The 16,174-nt window shown below is 42.1% G+C and overlaps 1 protein-coding gene and 1 long non-coding RNA gene across 2 annotated transcripts in view; one reads left to right on the forward strand and one right to left on the reverse strand.

Moving 5' to 3' along the window:
* LRRTM4 (leucine rich repeat transmembrane neuronal 4) overlaps window positions 1-16,174 on the reverse strand; it is an 882,974-nt gene that overhangs the window by 776,299 nt on the left and 90,501 nt on the right. The gene's annotated exons all lie outside the window — the stretch shown is intronic.
* The window catches only part of LOC142004208 (uncharacterized), a 79,492-nt gene continuing 68,787 nt past the window's right edge, over window positions 5,470-16,174 (forward strand). Inside the window, exon 1 of the long non-coding RNA XR_012642949.1 lies at window positions 5,470-5,599. This is a non-coding gene — a long non-coding RNA (uncharacterized LOC142004208). The remainder of the gene's footprint in view (window positions 5,600-16,174) is intronic.

The raw sequence follows: 16,174 nt of genomic DNA on the forward strand, positions 1-16,174 counted from the left end.
TCTAGATTGGGCTGCAAGCCAGCACAAGGGTTACCAAACTGGCAAACACAATTTACTTGCGGGCTTCAGTCAATCCACCCATTTTCTTTGCAAAACAAAGATAGCACAGGCAGCTACCAAGGAACAAAAAAGCTGGTTTATTTTCCCCCAGCGGCTACAGAAGGAAACTTCCAGATGTTGATAGCTGATGTGGATAAGGATGTGTAACCATTCAAGATTAGCCAGCTCTGGTACAGTTCAATGTTACTGCTAAACTTATCTATCCACATGTAGAATAAGTTTTTCTGTGCACCAAGGCTCTTGTGAATGTGCACCACCAACAGAAACAAAATAACTACTTGTGGGCAGGGGGCAAGGGCATTTGACTCTCTTCTCAATGGCTGCACAAGCACATAGCTTACAGGGAACACTGGCAGAGGGGATAGACCTTTGTAATAGACTCTGAGTCCGCAAGTGCACATATGTACCTCTGCCGTTTACTACACAGAATCAGAACTACTGGAGGCAACTGAGAGGCAGCTTGGTCTAATAGATGGGGAACTAGCATAAGACTCAGGAGACCTGAGCTCTATCCCTGATTCCACCAATGAGGTGCTGTGTGATTTCCCTCCCACCCTTTTTCAATCCTTACGCATAAACACAGAGGAGACAGAATTTAATTCCCACAGGTAACCTTCATTCTGGGATTTCCTAACTCTTCAATGCCCAGCTTCACAACCTTCATAGTGTTCTTTTAACATAGTCTCTATGCAGCATATATAAATATAGGAGTAAGGGACAAAAGACGTACAGACTTTTTGGCATTGTTCTTCTAAAAGCACTTTCCTTTAGGTCTGCTTTCTGTAACAAAGCAGGTTTTGTCCCACATCTTCCCTCTATAAATGAATCATGGGAGCTGTTTCATATCCAAGCATCCCAAGGAATTATTGCTCTTCTGTAAAATTATCTGCAATCCAGAGCGATAAAAAAAAATTAAAAAGCTTTGGCAACTCTGAATTGTACTCATTAGGCTGAATCAATGCAATGCAATTTAAGGTTACAAAAAGCTGTTTAATGTAACATGATCTGGTGTGTTAATGAGTTTTTATTGATAAAATAATTTTGTTTGATTATTTTTGTATGAAAATGCAGCCCTGTGGACATGAAGATATGCTTTCACTTTGAGATACTTCACATTTAATGGGCTCTACTCCAAAAATTACGATTGACTTCAAAGATCTATGGATCTGTTCTGTAGATTTAGACTCAGCGAGTGGATTGCTATGGACCCAATATGGATTTCTGTAAATTGGCTCCCACAGAGTCTGAAGGCATCTTATACTGCACTGTTACCTAGGATTTTACCAGTGATTTAATTTTAAGTGCCTACCATCCATGCCAGACATAGGTTGGAAGTGCAGTAAGCCTGAGCTACTTGACCAGCCAGGCGCAGCAAATCAATATGCATGGTCAATTTTCATGTGAGCTGGAAAATGCCACTCTAAAGCCAGGATATTGGCTATACCCTTGAGCGCTGACAGTCCTGCGATATCCTTTCCACAATCTCCCCCAACGGACAAAAGTGTGCCCATAATGACATGAGTGCCATGAAAAGAAGCCTAGAGGGCTACAACACAAAGAACCATGAGCTCTGACCCCAGGTGCCCTCAAGTGAGTGCAGAAAGAGTGACGTGAACACTCATGCCCAGGCTAGGCTCGCCTGAGAGCTCAGACCCATCTTAACTGTACACTGAAGGCCTAGTTACCCGCTCCTTCCCCCAGACAATCCCATTGCTGGGGTCCAGGTAGTCAGTACCAGCAAGTACTGGCACAAAAAAAGGCACTGGTCCAAGGTCAAACAAGTTGAACCATGCCACTGCCGCCATCATCATGTCCCTGGGAAGGTGGGGGGCTGCAGGTTTTTCTCTGAGTGCCCTGTAGAAGGGATACTACTGACCTTTCTCCTAGTGACTTGGAGACCTATGTAAGGGGACTGTTGGCCCCTTACTGAAATTCAGTGGGGGGGTTTGTCTGGCTCGCTCCCAGTACTAAAAGGGGAAGGGTCCATGAGAAACCAGGGCCCTGAGACTGACAGTCCCCAGGGGCAATGGGAAGAGGCCAACACTCCAGGTCAGTCAGATTGACAGGTCGGACAGGCCAATGAGAGAATTAGGAGGCCAGGTGCCATCCTCCATGTGAGCTGGGATTTTCTGGGTCTCTCTGAGAAGAGGAGAGAGAGCTAAGAGCAGCAGCAGGGGGCCCAGGCTGTGCTGGGAGGCAGAGCTGCAGTGACCAAGACAGAGGCGCACACAGCCCAAGGGGTCCAGGCTGTGCTGGGAGGCAGACCTGCAGTGACCAAGACAGAGGCACACACAGCCCAAGGGGTCCAGGCTGTGCTGGGAGGCAGAGCTGCAGTGACCAAGACAGAGGCGCACACAGCCCAAGGGGCCAAGGCTGTGCTGGGAGGCAGAGCTGCAGTGACAGAGACAGAGGTGCACACAGCCCAAGGGGTCCAAGCTGCACTGGTTGTGACGGCCCTGTGCCACGTAGCGGGGCTCTGTGTGCTCTTGTAACCGCTCTCATTTTTCCTTATGCCTTTCCTTTTCATCAGCTGCCGTTCAATGAACTGTATTCACTTTGAGCTGTACGTAGTGATCAGTGGCTTAGGAAAGCATCCAGTGTGAACAGAGCACCCTGGAGTGGGGACACCCTAGCCACTGCCCTAAATGACTACAAGGTCAGGGATTCAGCCCCAGAAAACCTGGCCCAGCCTTGTTGGGATTTCAAGGACTCTGCTACTCAGGAGAGTGGAAGGGGAGCCCTCAGGGTTAGGGAAGTCATTGGGAAAAGGAAGTGGGAGCAGGGACTCAAATTTTCACTGGTCCACTTCACTGGGGTAGTATCGAAGACAGGAAATTTCCCCACAATAGCAGGACCATTCCCTCACTTACACCTACTTCCACAGCAACCTTAAGTTGGTATGAACTTAACTAGGAGTTAATTACACTCAGGAGTGGGCCCTTAAAGAAGGAATGGCATACTCCAACTGGAAAGTATCTGTGTATATCTCTATCCTCCAGAACAGGAAGAAGTCTTGTGGCACCTGATAGACTAACAGATATTTTGGAGCATAAGCTTTCATGGGCAAAGACCCGCTTCATCAGACGCATTAGTTGGGGGGGAGGGGTTTCAGAGGGGTATTTAAAGAAAGGGGTCCCAAAAAAGGGAGGACCAGAGCTGACAAGGTCTATTCAGCAAGGTGGAAATGGCCCAGTATCAACAGCACTTATCAAAAGAGGAAAAAACAAGTCAGATCAGACAGGGGGATATGAGCCATTTGTATCCTCTGTGAAAACAGCAGAGCAGCAACTTTGCAATAACAGGGGCAACCATGTATAGACTCCAGGAAATTCTCACAAATAGCAATGGAGCAGTAGGCTAAGGGTGAGCAAACCATTTAAGTCAGGACCCACTTTTCATCTCTGTGATTAGCAGGGCTCCCCAGCCTGCCTAATGTAATCTAAACTGACAGAAATTTTGGTTATGCTCGTATTTAAAAAACAAACAAACAACCTTTTGCCACATGTAAGAAAGTATATAGAATATAAAAATCTTAATTGATCTATAAATGTGAATACACAGACATAAAAACAGTAACATACTTCAACATTTTTAATCAGATGGATGAGCCTGAGACCCTGCAGCCGATCGTGTTTCCACCCCCCCAACAAAATTTCTTGCACCCCCAACGGGGCTTGTCCCCTACTTTTTGCATCCCCGCAATAGACTATAGAGAAACAGCCTTTCATCCAGTGCAAACATTGTGTCACAATCTCTAGTCGCAAGACCATGGAATCAGGCTTTCCAAAGAGAAATGGTGGAAGCCATATTGCCCTAGGTGTTTTAAATTAGACCAGCCAAGGCACTCAAGGGTATAATAAACATACATTAGCAGAAGAATGCAGATGACCTCAGGAGGCTATCTGCATCTCTATGGTTGCATTTGCCATTGAACTAAGTGCATAAAATTAACCAAAAAGCAGTGTTCAGCTAGAAAGACATAAGTCAATTATTCTAATTAATACCTGACATGCTGATGCTAATTAATTTGTGTCTGATTATAGAACTTGTAGGTGTCAAGTCATTGAGTAAATGGTGTGTTTAATGTACAGAAAAGGGCTTAAAGTGGCACAGGTACATTTTATGGGAAGCTAAATTTGTTACATGTAAATTCAATTAAGTTATAAAGTGTTTGGCACCAGTTTCGTTATCCATTGCAATGTTAATAGAAATTTCATTTTTTCTCAGCCTCAGCTTCTCATTCCTGAAGATCACAGGGGCTTGGAGTGCTGCAGAGATACAGTATGATGAATATTTGCTTGTTAAATACTGTATCTAATATTTTCATTATTTGATTTGGAAGAACCTCAAGACTGTTCTGTTTTCCCCACAGCCAGGGTATGTACCGCACTGCTCTGAGCATTCTACGTACAGGAGGATATAGACCCCTATTCCGACAGTTTATCAGGTGAGCAAACAAGACACAGGAACTGTGAAAATGGAAAAGCAACTTGCCCCGAATCACACAGCATATTATATTGCAGAGCTGGGACCAGAATCCAAGGTACACTTAGTTGCACTTGCCACAAGACCACACGTTTTCAATGAATGAAAGGTAAATTCTTTTAAAAATGCTTTCCAAGAGAGAGGATTTTTTAAATTGCAGGAACCCAGTTGTATTCTGTGGAATTCATCATGGAGGGCAGAAAATCCTCAGGAGGAAAAGGAAGAATTTTAAAAGGGTGGGATGAGTCTAGAGGGTAAATCCTGCAGACTCTTACAAAGGAGAATAGTTCACTGAGTTATGGAAAAGGACTATTGACGTGAGTAATGGGTTGGTTCTCTGAGAAAGACCTTTTGCAGTTATATAGTCCCCAGGCATAAAAAGTAACCCATGCTAATGCATATCAGAGAGGTAGCTGTATTAGTCTGTATCTTCGAGAAAAACAAGAAGTCCGGTGGCACCTTAAAGACTTAACGGATATTACAACATTTAGCCCCCTTCTAGTGGTTTGGTTCATCTACTGCTTTTAAATGTTGAGATTTGATCCTTTAATTCCAGCAATAGCAGCTTGTCCTTGAAAAACCAGATGGCTCGAGTCCTTCCAGCAGTCTTACCAATGTAAACGGAGACTTGGATGAATGTATTAGGAATACAGAACTGTAGATAGCACCTATCACAACATGGGCGTGCAATCTGATCCATTTATGCAGCTCTTTTCCCAAGGAAATGGTTGAGAAGTTAGGTGGCTATCCACAGTCAATGGACAATTGTAGGACAACTAGGGAACAAAGCTTATTTTTAAGGATGTTTTGCTCATGACACAGAACAATATACACTTAAAACATTTGTTATTCACATGATAGTCTGAATAAGATAAGATCTGATACAAAGCCACATGATGTCAACTAAACACTTTCTCCTGACTTAGGGACTGCTAGGCAGAGAGGGCGTTCACCTTTCGAGGAGGGGGAAGACCATATTCGGACACAGGCTGGCTAACCTAGCGAGGAGGGCTTTAAACTAGGCTCGAACGGGGCAGGGAAGCAAAGCCCGCAGGTAAGTGAACAGCATGAATACATGAAGAGATGAATTTGAAATGGGAGGGAGTATGGGCTACACTGGGAGAGTGAAAAGAGGGCCAGGGCAAAACTGGGAGGCAAGACCAAATCAATGTCTGAGATGCCTATATACAAATGCAAGAAGTATGGGAAATAAACAAGAAGAATTGGAAGTACTAATAAATGAATACAACTATGATATCGTTGGCATCACAGAAACTTGGTGGGATAATACTCATGATTGGAATGTTGGTATTGCAGGGTACGGCCTGCTTAGGAAGGACAGACATGGAAAGAAGGGAGGAGGTGTTGCCTTGTATATTAAAAATGTACACACTAGGACAGAGATGGAGATGGACATAGGAGATGGAAAGGTTGAAAGTCTCTGGGTTAGACTCAGAGGAGTAAAAAACAAGGTTGAGGTCCTACTAGGAGTCTACTACAGGCCCCCTAACCAGGTGGAAGAGGTGGATGAGGCTTTCTTTAAACAGCTAACAAAATCATCCAGAGCCCAGAATTTGGTGGTGATGGGGGACTTCAACTATCCAGGTATATGTTGGGAAACTAATACAGCAGGGGACAGACTGTCCAATAAATTCTTGGATTGCATTGCAGACAACTTTTTATTCCAAAAGGTTGAAAAAGCTACCAGAGGGGAAGCTGTTCTAGATTTAATTTTAATAAATAGGGAGGAAATTATTGAGAATTTGAAAGTGGAAGGATGCTTAGGTGAAAGCGATCATGAAATCATAGAGTTCACAATTCTAAGGAACGGTAGAAGGGAAAACAGTACAATAGAGATAATGGAAGGCAGATTTTGGTAAACTCAGACAGCTGGTAGGTAAGGTCCCATGGGAAGCTAAACTGAGGGGAAAACGGCTGAGGAGAGTTGGCAGTTTTTCAAAGGGACATTATTAAGGGCCCAAAAGCAAGCTATCCCGCTGTGTAGGAAAGATAGAAAACATGGCAAAAGACTGCCTTGGCTTAACCAGGAGATCTTGCATGATCTGAAAATAAAAAAGGAATTGTATAAGAAATGGAAACTAGGACAAATTACAAAGGATGAATATAGGCAAACAACACGAGCATGCAGGAGCAAGATTAGAAAGGCTAAGGCACAAAATGAGCTCAAACTAGCTACAAGCATAAAGGGAGACAAGAAGGCTTTTTACAAATACATTGGTAACAAGAGGAAGACTAAGGAGAGGGTAGAGCCATTGGTCAGTGAGGAGGGAGGAACAGTAACAGGGAATTTGGAAATGGCGGAGATGTTTAATGATTTCTTTGTTTCGGTCTTCACTGAGGAATCTGAACGAATGCCTGACATAGAGAATGCTGGTGAAAAAGGGGTAGGTTTAGAAGTTGAAATAAGAAAAGAACAAATTAAAATTTACTTAGAGAAATTAGATGTCTGCAAATCACCAGGGCCTCATGAAATGCATCCTAGAATCCTCAAGGAGCTGATAGAAGAGGTATCTGAGCCTTTAGCAATCATTTTTGGAAAATTGTGGGAGATGGGAGAGATTCCAGAAGACTGGAAAAGGGCAAATATAGTACCCATTTATAAAAAGGGGAACAAGAATAACCCGGGAAACTACAGGCCAGTCAGCTTAACTTCTGTGCCAGGAAAGAGAATGGAGCAGGTAATTAAAGAAATCATCTGCAAGCAATTGGAAGGTGGTAAGGTGATAGGGAACAGCCAGCATGGTTTTGTTAAAAACAGATCATGTCAAACCAATCTAATAGCTTTCTTTGACAGAATAACAAGTCTTGTGGGTAAGGGAGAAGTGGTGGATGTGGTATACCTAGACTTCAATAAAGCATTTGACACGGTCTCACATAATATACTTATCAATAAACTACGCAAATACAACTTAGATGGGGCTACTATAATGTGGGTGAACAATTGGCTGGATAACCATACCCGAAGAGTAGTTATTAACGGTTTTCAATCCTGCTGGAAAAGTATAACTAGTGGGGCTCCGCAGGGGTCTGTTTTAGGACCGGTTCTGTTCAATATCTTCATTAACGATTTAGATATTGACATAGAAAGTACACTTATTAAGTTTGCAGATGATACCAAGCTGGGAGGGGTTGCAACTTCTTTGGAGGATAGGGTCATAATTCAAAAGGATCTGGATAAATTGGAGAAATGGGCTGAGGTAAACAGGATGAAGTTTAATAAGGACAAATGCAAAGTGCTCCACTTAGGAAGGAACAATCAGTGTCACACATACACAATGGGAAAGGACTGCCTAGGAATGAGTACAGCAGAAAGGGATCTAGGGGTTATTGTGAACCACAAGCTAAATATGAGTCAACAGTGTGATGCTGTTGCGAAAAAGGCAAACATGATTCTAGGATGCATTAACAGGTGTGTTGTGAACAAGACACGAGAAGTCATTCTCCCACACTACTCTGCGCTGGTTAGGCCACAGCTGGAGTATTGTGTCCAGTTCTGGGCACCGCAGTTCACGAAGGATGTGGAGAAATTGGAGAGGGTCCAGAGGAGAGCAACAAGAATGATCAAAGGTCTAGAGAACGTGACCTGTGAAGAAAGGCTGAAAGAATTGGGCTTGTTTACTTTGGAAAAGAGAAGATCGAGGGGGGGACATGATAGCAGTTTTCAGGTATCTAAAAGGGTGTCATAAGGCAGAGGGAGGGAACTTGTTCTTCCTTGCCTCTGAGGATAAAACAAGAGGCAATGGACTTAAATTGCAGCAGGGGAGGTTCAGGTTGGACATTAGGAAAAAGTTCCTAACAGTCAGGGTGATCAAACACTGGAACGAATTGCCAGGGGAGGTGGTAGAATCTCCATCACTGGAGATATTTAAGAAGAGGTTAGATAGATGGCTTTCAGGGATGGTCTAGAAAGTGCTTGGTCCTGCCGTGAAGGTGGGGGGCTGGACTCGATGGCCTCTCGAGGTCCCTTCCAGTCCTACTCTTCTATGATTCTATGATTCAACCAGCTCTGTCATACCACTTACAAAACAAAAAAGCAGTCATGTAGCACTTTAAAGACTAACAAAGTAATTTATTAGGTGATGAGCTTTCATGAGGCAGACCCACTTCTTCTTCGTCTGCCCCACGAAAGCACATCACCTAATAAATTATCTTGTTAGTCTTTAAAGTGCTTTTTTTTTTTTGTTAAGATACAGACTAACATGGCTACCTCTCTGTTACTATACCACAAACAGGTCCGCATGCTGACTGGCATGGTACTAGCCCATAGGAATGAATAGTTCCTGCTCCCACAGAGTTTCAAATCTGGAGCTAAGACAAAATGTGGGAAAAAAGACAAGAGTCTAATCTCCTTTAACAGATGAGGAACTGAGGCAGACAGACCAAGGCCCTAACATTCAGTGCTAACAATCACCCTTTGACATGGGCACAACACAGCAGAAAAATACAGCCTTAAATGGCTTGCCTATGTCACACACAGACAGAGAGAGAAATTGAATGCAGCTTTGCTATGTCCCAGTTTAGTTCCTTAATCACAAGATTTGCATTCCAAGAAATATCAGAATAGGATTGTTCTTTTTTAACTAGCATAAAAGCAACCTGAGTCTACGTGACAAAAGATGAGCATATTTGTCAGCAAGGAGGCATTTGCTCATAAGTAGTAAAAATCAGAAGGACTAATAGCTTTGTACTTAAAAAAAAAAAAAAAAAGTTGTTGTTTGCCCTTTCATGGTCACACAATGGGGCTGGTCTTCAAATTAGAATATTTTTTCACATTAGCCGCATTTGAATATGGCCTTTGCACCTTAAGAAAATGAAGAGAGCTAAATGCCAACATCAAACACTCCTACCTATCCTATCAGATACTAAAATCCATGTTCAAACATATACAGATTTTCTTTCTCTCTCTCTCTCTTTTTTTTTTAAAGGTCACAGACAAAAAAATTGCTGATTTACATGTGTTTCCTGAGGGTGACTTTCTAATGGACACAAACAAGTTTCCCACCAGAAAGCGGAATTAATCTTTATATGCCCAATTATTTACCTGAGCGCTGTCTTTCTCTCTCTCTCTCTCTCTCTCTCTCTCTCTCTCTCTCTCTCACACACACACACACACACACACACACTATTTCCCTTAACACGCATTTTTTCATTACCTGACAAGTAGTAAAGCATCAAAGACTATGAACTTTCCATCATCATTCTGTCTGAATATATATATATATATTTAGATATATATATACATATTTTTTTTTTTGATTTAACTCTTGCCAGTGACATTTTTAGCAGCTGGCATTCACAAAAAAAGTTCTTGGGACTTTTTTTTCCTCCTGTCCTTGTTACAGCAAGGACCTTTGTAAACTGCAATAAAATACAGAGATTTAGAGCTGCAGTTTCTAGCATGAAATATTTATAGCCTGTCTGATATGAATAAAGTCTTCTCTTTTCTATATTGGAGTGTTGTCCCATGAGCAGTGATAGAGCCAAAGGAACTGGTTTAAGGCAAAGCTGAGTAGGTCTCCCTGGAGACAATTGTATCAGTTCTTCTCACACTTACTTTGATGTAACTCTAGGGAAAATTGAAATTTTCAATTGGAAACTTTTTTTTTTTATACAAAGATGACATTTCTCAAAAGCATCCAATCTTTCAGAGGGAAAAAAACCCATCTTTTTGTTTGGTTTTTGTGTGTTTTGACATAAAACTTTGGAGTGCTATTGAAAAGCTGTTCATATATGTGTAAATTGGATAGTTGGGTGTGCTAGTAGAGAAACTGCACACACAATACAGAATATTTTCACGGGGTTCACTGAATATTGGTTCCATGATGAACAGTGTACAGAAACAAAAGGTATGTATCTCATTAATGTATTAAAGAAAATAAGTTAGTTCTTAACTGAGATTTTAAAATAATGAAAGAGATTCCTCAGGTTCCAGACACCCTGACATATTATTCAGAATACAAGTCGGGTCTATGCAACACTAAAATGATCAGTTCAGGAGGAATTCCAGAAAGCAGGCCCTGACAAAAACTCTTTGCTGTCTCTTCTTCATGTAGGAAACAAAACATTTCTACAAAAACCTCAATCAAACAGTTATAATTTGCACACATCCAGAAGGCCACCAAATTGGGACTATATTGGACTAAGTGCCAGAGGTTTAACTCTAAATAAGTTGAGCCCTTTGATGAGTTTTAGAGAGTAGTTGCATAAGAACCTCCATGAACACGTAGTTACTGACTTGCAAATTGCCATTCTTAGGCAAAAAGAACTTAAAAAGTAGACTACAACACTAAACTGCTAACCTGAAATTGTAGGTAGTCCGTCGTGTCTGACGATGACGTCTTGAGCTTGCACAGGCTCATCGGGTGTAGACTCATGTGTGGCTGAGGAGTCCAAGCTTTGAACAGCATGGGCGTTCACAGTGGGGGCAAGGGAATTGTCCTGGCTCTGTTGATGCAGCTGCTGCTGTTGCTTTCTTCCTCTCACGAGCATCAATGAGGCGTACGCATCGCTGCTCTTCAAAGTTGTCATATGCGTGTCGTAGGAGAGCATGCTAGCCTGTTCGGTCTTTTGCATGCTGCTCTACCTGATGTGGTTTTAAACCAGCATAAGCAATGTTGGCCTTCACGCAGTCTTTATATCTCTTGAGAGGCCTACCTTGATTCCTTTTGCCCTGGGAGAGTTCACCGTAGAGGTGTTGCTTCGGGATTCTTGACTCCTCCATTCATATGACATGCCCTGTCCAGCGAAGCTGGGCTTTCAGAATCATGGCTTCGATGCTCATGGCTCCTGCTCTGTCCAGGACTTCCAGGTTTGTAACTCTGTTCTGCCATTGAATGTGCAGTATTCACCTCAGGCTGTGTATGTGGAAGCGCTCCAGCAGTTTTATATGTTTTCTGTACAAGGTCCAGGTTTCACAGCCATACAGGAGACTGGTCAGGACTACAGCCTTGTACATTTTCAGTTTAGCGGACTGTTGGATATTGTGCTGATTCAACACTCGTGCTCTCAGAGGTCCTAGTGCCCGGCTGGCCTGGCAGATTTTGGCACTGATTTCTTTGTCAAGGGAGCCATCATTGGCTATCACACTGCCAAGGTACTTGAACTCCTCTGCTGTTTTTAACTCTGTTCCTTCAATAAAGATTGAAGCGGGGAGAACAGCAGATCCTGGAGCAGGTTGAAACAGTACCTCAGTCTTTCCGAGGCTGATGGTCAAACCAAAGAGGCGAGTGACATCAGCAAACTTGTTGACGATGAGCCTTGACGAAATGCTGATGTCCCATGGACCTCTGACTGGAGACCCAACACAAAAGTAGGACCAGTTCAAAACCCTGGTGATGGAGTCAGCCAACTCAACACTAGGACTGAAAAAGGGAGTTCACCAAGACTGGTTTGATGAAAATGATGAGGCCACCATGAAGATCTTAGAAGAAAAACCTGAAATACATACACAAAATTGACACCATCACAATGGGTCTGAATAGAGACATGGAAGTGCTCCCTCATTACAGTAAGTAACTTCCCCTGTAGGTACCTTCATCTTCTTACCACTGCTGAAGGTAAGCCACATTGTACCACTGATGTTACAGTTCCATCTTTGAATTCCTGCCTTTTTTCAGTTCAAGCACCTGAGGAGGTGAGTTGTAGCCCACAAAAATGTACTTCCCAAAAAACATTAGCCTTTAAGGTGCCACCAGACTCCTCGCTCCCACCGATGAGTGTGGGATACAAGTCCCACTCTGTTCTGATTGACAGGACACAAGTTGTTACTACTGATCACTACAGAGGCCTGGATCTTTAGCTCAAGCTGTAGCAGTTTCCGCTTTTAGCTCTAGAGCTCCTGCTGAATCTGGAGCTTGTTACCAAAGACGGCACCTGCCTCTCTCTCTCTCTCTCTCTCTCTCTCTCTCACAAAAAAAGAGCAAGCGAGAGAGAGAATTATCACCAAGGGTTGAAACTAACCCTCAAAGACATAGATTTTTACCACATAAACTACAAGAGCTTCTCCTTCAGAGCCAAATACACAGAAGTTGATTGGGACCAAACACTAATGGGAGATACACTGACGATACCATCAGATTGTAATTTATGTGCATAGGACAGATTAGTACCTGCCATACTATATATTCAAAATGGCATTTTTATCATTTCAGTCATAAGTGGCCTCCTTTTTTAAAAGAAAAAATACAGAATGCACCCAGTACAAACCACATAATTGCTTTCATTTGTTTTAGGAGGCAGGATCAAGCAGGCAGTCAAGCGCACAATAGTCCAAAGCAAGCAGGAAAATGATGCGGATGTGCTCAGTTCAAGCTCAGAAAATACTTATAGAAAAAAATATAGGGCGGTCTGTATTGCTTAAAGGAATCTGAATGATCATGGTATAGACTGTTGATGAATACTGCTTGTACGCAGAAATATTTTATATTCTCCTCCTGGGCAAATAGTAGCAAAAACCACAATAATCCTTGCTTAATTATACCAAACATCCATGAGACACTGAAGGCAGCTGGTGAATTCAGACAAAAACAGGCAGAAGATTCTCATCTCTACCTAAGAGGGCATGCTTTAATTGCTATGCAAATCAGTTGCAGTGCTGATGAAATATTTTGGGCATTGGATGTGATATGACATTAGTTCGAACACTTTACTATAAGCCCTCATTGAGTAATTATAAATTATAGTGAGATATCTGAATGAAATCTTCTATCAGTTATAAACAGTGTCATTAAAGAGTTTATCAAGTAAATTTAGTGATGTTAAATATACACATGCATCAATGCATATAATACGGAACCGTCTTCTTTGCTTTGTACAATTCTGAACCACACTGTTTAACAATTATTAAATAAAACAGGTATTTTCTTGGGAACCTAAGGGAGTCTGACACTCTTTCCTAGACTGCTTTGCAATTCTTATCTTAAATAGATCATCTATTGGAGGATTTCATCTTGAGCTATCACGTGAATCTTTTCCATTTTTCTTAGCCATGATCTTACCTAAAGCAATGTAACTGTGTGAATGGAGCAGGTAAATTAATATTACCACCTGTATCACCAGCACTGCAGAAATAAACAAACAGGTTACAAAATAAGAACTACAAGAACAGCAAAATAAGTGGAACCTTCCACTCTCTGGTGTGCAACAGTAACAAACAATAAAAAGAGCACATTGTTCAGAAGTCTTTCTTCTGAGAGAGAGGAGAGATTCCTTATCTTATATACATTGAAAGCAACACTGATTTTGGTATATGAATATGAGTTTTGCCCTTTCACTATTCCTGCTGCCAACCCCACTCCATATGAGGTGGCACTGAATTGTTTTCTCAAAGGAGAATTGCAAAGCAGCACTGAGCCAAAAATCATTTGGGAAACATCAAGTTCAAGAAACAATCTGGAGGGAAAATAAAGAGAATTGTTTGCAGAGAGTTACGTTGGGTGGAACAGGTTAAAAAATGCTACTTAAATTGAAAACTCTTTTTGACAGGGATTATCTTTTTGTTTTGTGTTTGTACCACAATGAGTCCACAACCAGGACATGGAAGCTCTTTGGCAATACAAACAGTAAACAATAATACTTGTAACAGCTATTTCTGATGGAAGATTCTGAAGAAACTAAGTGTGGTTCTTTTGTCTGAAATTTATAATGGAATCAGTTTAGTTTTCTAATAAAAGAAAAACCGTGTTTTTAAAAAAGAGTTCTGGTGCTCAAGAACTAAAAGTTTTCTGGTTTCCAGATTTTTGTTGCTCTTCTCTCCCTCATGTAGGATTTCATTAACATTAACGTGTACCCAGAAGCCAGCTGTTACAAGACAGGCCCAACAGGGAAAACAAGAAAACACCACCGGCCATCACATGCAGCCCCCAGCTAAAGCCTCTCCAGTGCATCACCAATGATCTGCAACACATCCTGGACAACGATCCTTCACTCTCACAGACCTTGGGAGGCAGGCCTGTCTTCGCCAACAGACAACCTTAAACAAATTCTCACCAGCAACTATGGACCACACCACAGTAACTCTAAACCTGGAACCAATCGCTGCAAACCTTGCTGCCAACTCTGCTCAGATATCTACACGAGTGATATCATCACAGGACCTAACCACATCAACCACACCATCAGGCACTCTTTCACCTGCACATCTACTAATATAATAAATACCATCATGTGCCAGCAATGCTCCACTGCAATTTACATTGGCCAAACTGGACAGTTTCTATGTAAAAGAATAAATGGACATAAATCAGACATCAGGAACTGCAACATACACAAACCTGCAGGAGAACATTTCAATCTCCCTGGACACTCAGTAACAGATTTAAAAGTAGCAGTCCTACAACAACAACAAAAACTTCAAAAATAAACTCCAAAGAGAGACTTCAGAGCTGCAATTCATTCGCAAATTCGACTCCATCAACCAAGGATTGAACAGAGACTGGGAGTGGTTGGCCTTTTACAAAAGCAGTTTCTCTGCTCTTGATGTTCACACCTCCACATTAGCTACTGATAATGGGCCACATCCTCCCTGACTCAACTGACTTGATTTCTCCTCTCTTGATGTTCACAACTCCACATTAACTACTGATAATGGGGGCACATCCTCCCTGACTGAAGAGACCTTATCAACTCTGTCTCTCCCCTTGACGGAGACTCCCTCTTTATACGCTCTCTGAAACACCCCCACTTGTGCATCTGTCAAAACACGTGTTTGCCCATAAAAGCTTATGCTCCAAATTATCTTTTAGTCTATAAGGTGCTACAGCCACAGGACAACTTGTTGTTCATTTACATTGGTGCTTAAGTCATACTGAGAATACTAACAGAGAGGTAACTGTGTGTCTGTATTCTAACAAAACAAAATAAAAGTTCTGTAGCACTTAAGACAGACAAAATAATTTATTAAGTGATGAGCTTTTGTGGGGCAGACCCACTTCTTCAGATCTGGAGGCAAAGTATTTCCAGTACAGCACTGACAGTTTTATAATACAGAGATCCAAAAAAATAAAAAATGAAAACTGAGAAATAAGATATATAGAACGAAAGGTAGGGGGTGGGGAAAAGCTGATGGGTGCGAAATAATGATCTCGGGCAGGACACTTACTATTTCACACCACTCACCCCATCCCTTCATTTCTATGTATTTAATTTGTCACTTTCATTTCATACTGAGAAGGAAGATGGTCTTGTGATTAAAGCACTAGACTGAGTCTCAGGAAACTATGATTCTGTTCCTGACTCTGCCACATCTTCCATGGATGACCTTGAGCAAATCATTTAACCTCTATGTGCCCTATCTGTAAAATATGGATAATGCTTTCCTTCTCCCATTCCTTGTGTAGTAAACGTGTAAGCTCACTGAGCCAGAGACACACTGTTCCTCAGCTGGCACTTTCAAACAACAAAGTACATTGTATTGTATTGTAGGTAGTCTGTCATGTCCAACGATGACGTCTTGAGCTTGCACAGGCTCATCGGTTGTGGACTCTCATGTGGCTGAGGAGTCCAAGCTTTGAACTGCATGGGAATTTACAGTGGGGGCAAGGGAATTGTCCTGGCTCTGTTGGTGCAACTGCGGCTGTTGCCTTCTTCCTCTCACGAGCATCAATGAGGC

The sequence above is a fragment of the Carettochelys insculpta genome, chromosome 31, assembly GCF_033958435.1.
Source record: "Carettochelys insculpta isolate YL-2023 chromosome 31, ASM3395843v1, whole genome shotgun sequence".
NCBI lineage: Eukaryota > Metazoa > Chordata > Testudines > Carettochelyidae > Carettochelys > Carettochelys insculpta.